Genomic DNA, 8,158 nt, shown 5'->3' with positions numbered 1-8,158 from the left:
TCATACTGAGGCGCTGAGCTCTGCGGGTACTCTTCATACTGAGAAGCTGAACTCGGTTACATTTCATACTGAGGCGCTAAGCTGGGCGGTTACATTTCAAACTGAGGCAGAGGCGCTGAGCTCGGCGGTTACACTTCATGCTGAGGCTGTGCTCGGCGGTTACACTTCATACTGAGGCGCTGAGCTCAGCGGTTACACTTCATACTGAGGCGCTGAGCTCGGCGGTTACACTTCATACTGAGGCTGTGCTCGGCGGTTACATTTCATACTGAGGCGCTGAGCTGGGTGGTTACACTTCATACTGAGGCGCTGAGCTCTGCCGTTACTCTTCATACTGAAGCGCTGAGCTCTGCGGTTACACTTCATACTGAGGCGCTGAGCTCTGCGGTTACTCTTCATACTGAGAAGCTGAACTCGGCGGTTACATTTCATACTGAGGCGCTAAGCTGGGCGGTTACATTTCAAACTGAGGCGCTGAGCTTGGCGGTTACACTTCATGCTGAGGCTGTGCTCGGCGGTTACACTTCATGCTGAGGCGCTGAGCTCAGCGGTTACACTTCATACTGAGGCGCTGAGCTCGGCGGTTACACTTCATACTGAGGCTGTGCTCGGCGGTTACATTTCATACTGAGGCGCTGAGCTCGGCGGTTACACTTCATACTGAGGCGCTGAGCTCGGCGGTTACACTTCATGCTGAGGCGCTGAGCTCAGCGGTTACACTTCATACTGAGGCGCTGAGCTCGGCGGTTACACTTCATACTGAGGCTGTGCTCGGCGGTTACATTTCATACTGAGGCGCTGAGCTCAGCGGTTACACTTCATACTGAGGCGCTGAGCTCGGCGGTTACACTTCATACTGAGGCTGTGCTCGGCGGTTACATTTCATACTGAGGCGCTGAGCTCAGCGGTTACACTTTATACTGAGGCGCTGAGCTCAGCGGTTACACTTCATACTGAGGCGCTGAGCTCGGCGGTTACACTTCATACTGAGGCGCTGAGCTGGGCGGTTACACTTCGTACTGAGGCGCTGAGCTCGGCGGTTACATTTCATACTGAGGCGCTGAGCTGGGCGGTTACACTTCATACTGAGGCGCTGAATTCGGCGGTTACACTTCATACTGAGGCGCTGAGCTGGGCGGTTACACTTCATACTGAGGCACTGAATTCGGCGGTTACACTTCATGCTGAGGCGCTGAGCTCTGCGGTTACTCTTCATACTGAGGCGCTGAGCTCTGCGGTTACACTTCATACTGAGGCACTGAGCTCTGCGGTTACACTTCATACTGAGGCGCTGAGCTCTGCGGTTACTCTTCATACTGAGGCGCTGAGCTCTGCGGTTACACTTCATACTGAGGCACTGAGCTCTGCGATTACTCTTCATACTGAGGCGCTGAGCTCTGCGGTTACTCTTCATACTGAGGCGCTGAGCTCTGCGGTTACTCTTCATACTGAAGCGCTGAGCTCTGCGGTTACTCTTCATACTGAGGCGCTGAGCTCTGCGGTTACTCTTCATACTGAGGCGCTGAGCTCTGCGGTTACACTTCATACTGAGGCGCTGAGCTCTGCGGTTACTCTTCATACTGAGAAGCTGAACTCGGTTACATTTCATACTGAGGCGCTAAGCTGGGCGGTTACATTTCAAACTGAGGCAGAGGCGCTGAGCTCTGCGGTTACACTTCATGCTGAGGCTGTGCTCGGCGGTTACACTTCATACTGAGGCGCTGAGCTCAGCGGTTACACTTCATACTGAGGCGCTGAGCTCGGCGGTTACACTTCATACTGAGGCTGTGCTCGGCGGTTACATTTCATACTGAGGCGCTGAGCTGGGTGGTTACACTTCATACTGAGGCGCTGAGCTCTGCGGTTACTCTTCATACTGAAGCGCTGAGCTCTGCAGTTACACTTCATACTGAGGCGCTGAGCTCTGCGGTTACTCTTCATACTGAGAAGCTGAACTCGGCGGTTACATTTCATACTGAGGCGCTAAGCTTGGCGGTTACATTTCAAACTGAGGCGCTGAGCTCGGCGGTTACACTTCATGCTGAGGCTGTGCTCGGCGGTTACACTTCATGCTGAGGCGCTGAGCTCAGCGGTTACACTTCATACTGAGGCGCTGAGCTCGGCGGTTACATTTCATACTGAGGCGCTGAGCTCAGCGGTTACACTTCATACTGAGGCGCTGAGCACGGCGGTTACACTTCATACTGAGGCTGTGCTCGGCGGTTACATTTCATACTGAGGCGCTGAGCTCAGCGGTTACACTTCATACTGAGGCGCTGAGCTCGGCGGTTACACTTCATACTGAGGCGCTGAGCTCGGCGGTTACACTTCATACTGAGGCGCTGAGCTGGGCGGTTACACTTCATACTGAGGTGCTGAGCTCGGCGGTTACACTTCATACTGAGGCGCTGAGCTGGGCGGTTACACTTCATACTGAGGCGCTGAGCTCGGCGGTTACTCTTCATACTGAGGCGCTGAGCTCGGTGGTTACATTTCATACTGAGGTGCTGAGCTGGGCGGTTACATTTCATACTGAGGCACTGAGCTGGGCGGTTACATTTCATACTGAGGCGCTGAGCTCGGCGGTTACACTTCATGCTGAGGCGCTGAGCTCTGCGGTTACTCTTCATACTTAGCTGGGCGGTTACACTTCATACTGAGGCGCTGAGCTCTGCGGTTACTCTTCATACTTAGCTTGGCGGCTACACTTCATACTGAGGCGCTGAGCTGGGCGGTTACACTTCATACTGAGGCGCTGAGCTCTGCGGTTACTCTTCATACTTAGCTCGGCCGTTACACTTCATACTGAGACGCTGAGCTCGGCGGTTACACTTCATGCTGAGGCGCTGAGCTCTGCGGTTACTCTTCATACTTAGCTCGGTGGTTATACTTCATACTGAGGCGCTGAGCTGGGTGGTTACACTTCATACTGAGGCACTGAGCTTGGCGGTTACACTTCATGCTGAGGCACTGAGCTCTGCGGTTACTCTTCATACTTAGCTCGGCGGTTACACTTCATACTGAGGCGCTGAGCTGGGCGGTTACACTTCATACTGAGGTGCTGAGCTCGGCGGTTACACTTCATGCTGAGGCGCTGAGCTCTGCGGTTACTCTTCATACTTAGCTCGGTGTTTACACTTCATACTGAGGCGCTGAGCTGGGCGGCTACACTTCACACTGAGGCACTGAGCTCTGCGGTTACACTTCATACTGAGGCGCTGAGCTCAGCGGTTACACTTCATACTGAGGCGCTGAGCTCGGCGGTTACACTTCATGCTGAGGCGCTGAGCTCTGCGCTTACTCTTCATACTGAGGCGCTGAGCTCGGTTACACTTCTTACTGAGGCGCTGAGCTCGGCGGTTACACTTCATACTGAGGCGCTGAACTCGGCGGTTACACTTCATACTGAGGTGCTGAGCTGGGCGATTACATTTCATGCTGAGATGCTGAGCTCTGCGGTTACACTTCATGCTGAGGCGATGAGCTCTGCGGTTACTCTTCATACTTAGCTCGGCAGTTACACTTCATACTGAGGCGCTGAGCTGGGCGGTTACACTTCATACTGAGGCGCTGAGCTGGGCGTTTACATTTCATACTGAGGCGCTGAGCTCGGCAGTTACACTTCATACTGAGGCGCTGAGCTCGGCGGTTACACTTCATACTGAGGCGCTGAACTCAGCGGTTACATTTCATACTGAGGCGCTGAGCTGGGCGGTTACATTTCATACTGAGGTGCTGAGATCGGCGGTTACACTTCATGCTGAGGCGCTAAGCTCTGCGGTTACATTTCATACTGAGGCGCTGAGCTCGGCGGTTACACTTCATACTGAGGCGCTGAGTTCGGCGGTTACACTTCATACTGAGGCGCTGAGCTGGGCGGTTACATTTCATACTGAGGCGCTGAGCTGGGCGGTTACATTTCATTCTTTCACCACCTACCGAGGACTTCCATACTCCTTCCTCGCTCTTTATCAAGTGACAGACTATACACTAAGGGAATTTTCCTCCTGCCCAACTTCTGTCACCTTTATACATTTAATCGAGAATCAAGTAACCCCATGAGTAAGACCCAGGAGGGTCGAAACGTTGGGTTTCTATCTGCACGTATCTTTTGGGGGCAACCTTGTTTGTTAACATAATAAACTTATGTAATATTTTTTGCATCATACCAGTTCTACGTGTGCGGTAATTTCTTGACATATAACTGTTTGGACCACATGGTCTGTTTTACCAGCAGCTCCTTGTCCTTGACCTGAGTGCACACCATTACTCCCTTATACATTTCATACTGAGGCGCTGAGCTGGGTGGTTACATTTCATACTGAGGCGCTGAGCTCGGCAGTTACACTTCATGCTGAGGCGCTGAGCTCAGTGGTTACATTTCATACTGAGGCGCTGAGCTCGGCGGTTACACTTCACACTGAGGCGCTGAGCTGGGTGGTTACATTTCATACTGAGGCGCTGAGCTGGGTGGTTACACTTCATACTGAGGCGCTGAGCTGGGCGGTTACATTTCATACTGAGGCGCTGAGCTCAGCGGTTACACTTCATACTGAGGCGTTGAGCTGGGCGGTTACATTTCATACTGAGGCGCTGAGCTCGGCGGCTACACTTCATACTGAGGCACTGAGCTCTGCGGTTACTCTTCATACTTAGCTCGCCAGCTACACTTCATACTGAGGCGCTGAGCTCGGCGGTTACACTTCATACTGAGGCGCTGAGCTCGGCGGCTACACTTCATACTGAGGCACTGAGCTCTGCGGTTACTCTTCATACTTAGCTCGCCAGCTACACTTCATACTGAGGCACTGAGCTCGGCGGTTACACTTCATGCTGAGGCGCTGAGCTCTGCGGTTACTCTTCATACTTAGCTCGGTGGTTACACTTCATGCTGAGGCGCTGAGCTGGGCGGTTACACTTCATACTGAGGCGGTGAGCTCGGCGGTAACACTTCATGCTGAGGCGCTGAGCTCTGCGGTTACTCTTCATACTTAGCTCGGTGGTTACACTTCATACTGAGGCACTGAGCTCTGTGGCTACACTTCATACTGAGGCACTGAGCTCAGCGGTTACACTTCATACTGAGGCGCTGAGCTGGGCCGTTACACTTCATACTGAGGCGCTGACCTGGGTGGTTACACTTCATACTGAGGCACTGAGCTTGGCGGTTACACTTCATGCTGAGGCGCTGAGCTCTGCGGTTACTCTTCATACTTAGCTCGGCGGTTACACTTCATACTGAGGCGCTGAGCTGGGCGGTTAACCCCTTAACGACCGCCGATACGCCTTTTAACGGCGGCCGCTAAGGGTACTTAAACCACAGCGCCGTTAATTAACGGCGCTGTGGAAAAAAGTGAATAGCGCCCCCCAGAGTCGGATTTTCTCTGGGGTCTCGGTTACCGGGGGTAGCCGACATGATTTGGGTGTTTTTTACCGACCTCCAAGTTGCGATCGCCGGTAATTAACCGTTTACCGGCGGTCGCAAAAAAACCCACCGCGATTTCCCATTTAATTTCTCTGTCCTCCAATGTGATCGCACATCAGAGGACAGAGAAATGAGGTCCCCGATAGCCCCCCCATACTCACCTGTCTCCCCCGGTGCTCCTCGTGGCTCCTGATGGGCGCCGCCATCTTCTGGCAAAAAAAATGGCGGGCGCATGCGCAGTGCGCCGGCCGACACCCGGGAGATCTTTGGGGTCTCGGCTGCCGGGGGTAGCCGAGACCCCAAAGAACATGATCGGGGTCGGTTTTTACCGACCCCTGTTTTGCGATCGCCGTTAATTAACTTTACCGGCGACCACAAAAAAAAAGCGATGTGTAATTCTCTGTCCTCTGATGTGATCACACATCAGAGGACAGAGAAATAGGGGGATTCGGGGAACCTATCATACTTACCGGTGTCCCTGGGTCCTCCTGTGTCCTCTTCTGGCCACCGGCTTCTTCCTTCTGTAAGAAAATGGCGGTCGCATGCGCAGTGCGCCCGCCATGATCTGCCGGCCGGCAGCTAGAGGAGTTGGGGCTAAATTTAGGGCTAGGGTTAGGGTTAGGAGTAGGGTTAGGGCTAGGGTTGGGGCTAAATTTAGGGTTAGGGTTGGGGCTAAATTTAGGGTTAGGGTTGGGGCTAAATTTAGGGTTAGGGCTGGGGCTAAATTTAGGGCTAGGGTTAGGGTTGGGGCTAAAGTTAGGGCTATAGTTAGATTTGAGGCTAAATTTAGGGTTAGGGTTGGGGCTAAATTTAGGGTTGGGGCTAAAGTTAGGGCTAGGGTTAGAGTTGAGGCTAAATTTAGGGTTAGGGTTGGGGCTAAAGTTAGGGTTAGGGTTGGGGCTAAAGTTAGGGCTAGGGTTGGGGCTAAAGTTAGGACTAGGGTTGCGGCTAAAGTTAGGGTTAGAGTTGGGATTAGGGTTTGGATTAGGGTTGGCATTAGGGTTACGTTTGGAATTAGGGTTAGGTTTGGGATTAGGGTTAAGGTTAGGGTTGGGATTAGGGGTGTATTGGGATTAGGGTTAGGTTTGAGGTAAGGGTTGAGATTAGGATTAGGGGTGTGTTGGATTTAGGGTTCTGATTAGGGTTATGGTTGTTTTGGGGTTAGGGTTGCGATTATCCTTAGGGTTGTGATTAGGATTATGGATCGGGTTGGCATTAGGGTTAGGGGTGTGTTGGAGTTAGGTTTGGAGTTAGATTTGGGGGTTTCCACTGTTTAGGTACATCAGGGAGTCTCTAAACGCCACAGCCAATTTTGCGCTCAAAAAGTCAAATGGTGCTCCCTCCCTTCCGAGCTCTGCCGTGCACCCAAACAGTGGTTTACCCCCACATATAGGGCATCAGCGTACTCGGGATAAATTGTACAACAACTTTTGGGGTCCAATTTCTCCTGTTACCCTTGTGAAAATAAAAACTTGGAGGCTAAAAAGCTTTTTTGTGGGAAAAAAAAATATTTTTTATTTTCACAACTCTGCATTATAAACTTCTGTGAAGCACTTGGGCATTCAAAGTTCTCACCACACATCTAGATAAGTTCCTTGGGGGCTCTAGTTTCCAAAATGGGGTCACTTTTGGGGTTTCTACTGTTTAGGTACATCACGGTCTCTGCAAACGCAACATAATGCCCGCAGACCATTCTATCAAAGTCTGCATTCCAAAATGGCGTTCCTTCCCTTCCGAGCTCTGCCATGCGCTCAAGCAGTGGTCCCCCCCACACATGGGGTATCAGTGTACTCAGGACAAATTATACAACAACTTTTGGGGTCCAATTTCTCTTGTTACCCTTGTCGAAATAAAAATTTGGGGGCTTAAAAATCTTTTATGTGGAAAAAATGTTTTATTTTCACAACTCTGCATTATAAACTTCTGTGAAGCACTTGGGAATTCAAAGTTCTCACCACACATCTAGATAAGTTCCTTGGTGGGTCTAGTTTCGAAAATGGGGTCACTTGGGGGGGGGTTTTACTGTTTAGGTACATCAGGGGCTCTGCAAATGCAACATAACGCCAGCAGACCATTCTATCAAAGTCTGCATTCCAAAACGGCGCTCCTTCCCTTCCGAGCTCTGCCGTGCACCCAAACAGTGGTCCTCCCACACACATGGGGTATCAGTGTACTCAGGACAAATTGGACAACAACTTTTGGTGTCCAATTTCTCTTGTTACCCTTGTCAAAATAAAAATTTGGGGGCTTAAAAATCTTTTGTGTAAAAAATTTTTATTTTTATTTTCACGACTCTGCATTATAAACTTCTCTGAAGCACTTGGGCATTCAAAGTTCTCAACACACATCTAGATAAGTTCCTTGTGGGGTCTAGTTTCCAAAATGGGGTCACTTGTGGGGGGTTTCTACTGTTTAGGCACATCAGGGGCTCTCCAAACGCGACATGGTGTCCGATCTCAATTCCAGCCAATTCTACATTGAAAAAGTAAAACGGCACTCCTTCTCTTCCAAGCTCTGCGGTGCGCCCAAACAGTGGTTTACCCCCACATATGGGGTATCAATGTACTCAGGAGAAATTGCACAACAACCTCTGTCGTCTAATTTCTCCTGTTACCCTTGTGAAAATAAAAATTTGGGGGCAAAAAGATAATTTTTGTAGAAAAAATGTGATTTTTTATTTTCACAGCTCTACGTTATAAACTTCTGAGAAGCACCTGGGGGTCTAAAGTGCTC

General features: G+C 50.9%; 1 long non-coding RNA gene across 2 annotated transcripts in view; it reads left to right on the top strand.

The window, feature by feature from the left end:
* Positions 1–8,158, top strand: part of LOC143806255 (uncharacterized) — a 31,512-nt gene that overhangs the window by 880 nt on the left and 22,474 nt on the right. The gene's annotated exons all lie outside the window — the stretch shown is intronic.

Source organism: Ranitomeya variabilis, chromosome 2 (genome assembly GCF_051348905.1).
Source record: "Ranitomeya variabilis isolate aRanVar5 chromosome 2, aRanVar5.hap1, whole genome shotgun sequence".
NCBI classification, from domain to species: Eukaryota; Metazoa; Chordata; class Amphibia; order Anura; family Dendrobatidae; genus Ranitomeya; species Ranitomeya variabilis.
Note: the sequence above shows the minus strand (reverse complement) of the source record. Positions and strands in the feature narration are given on the sequence as shown.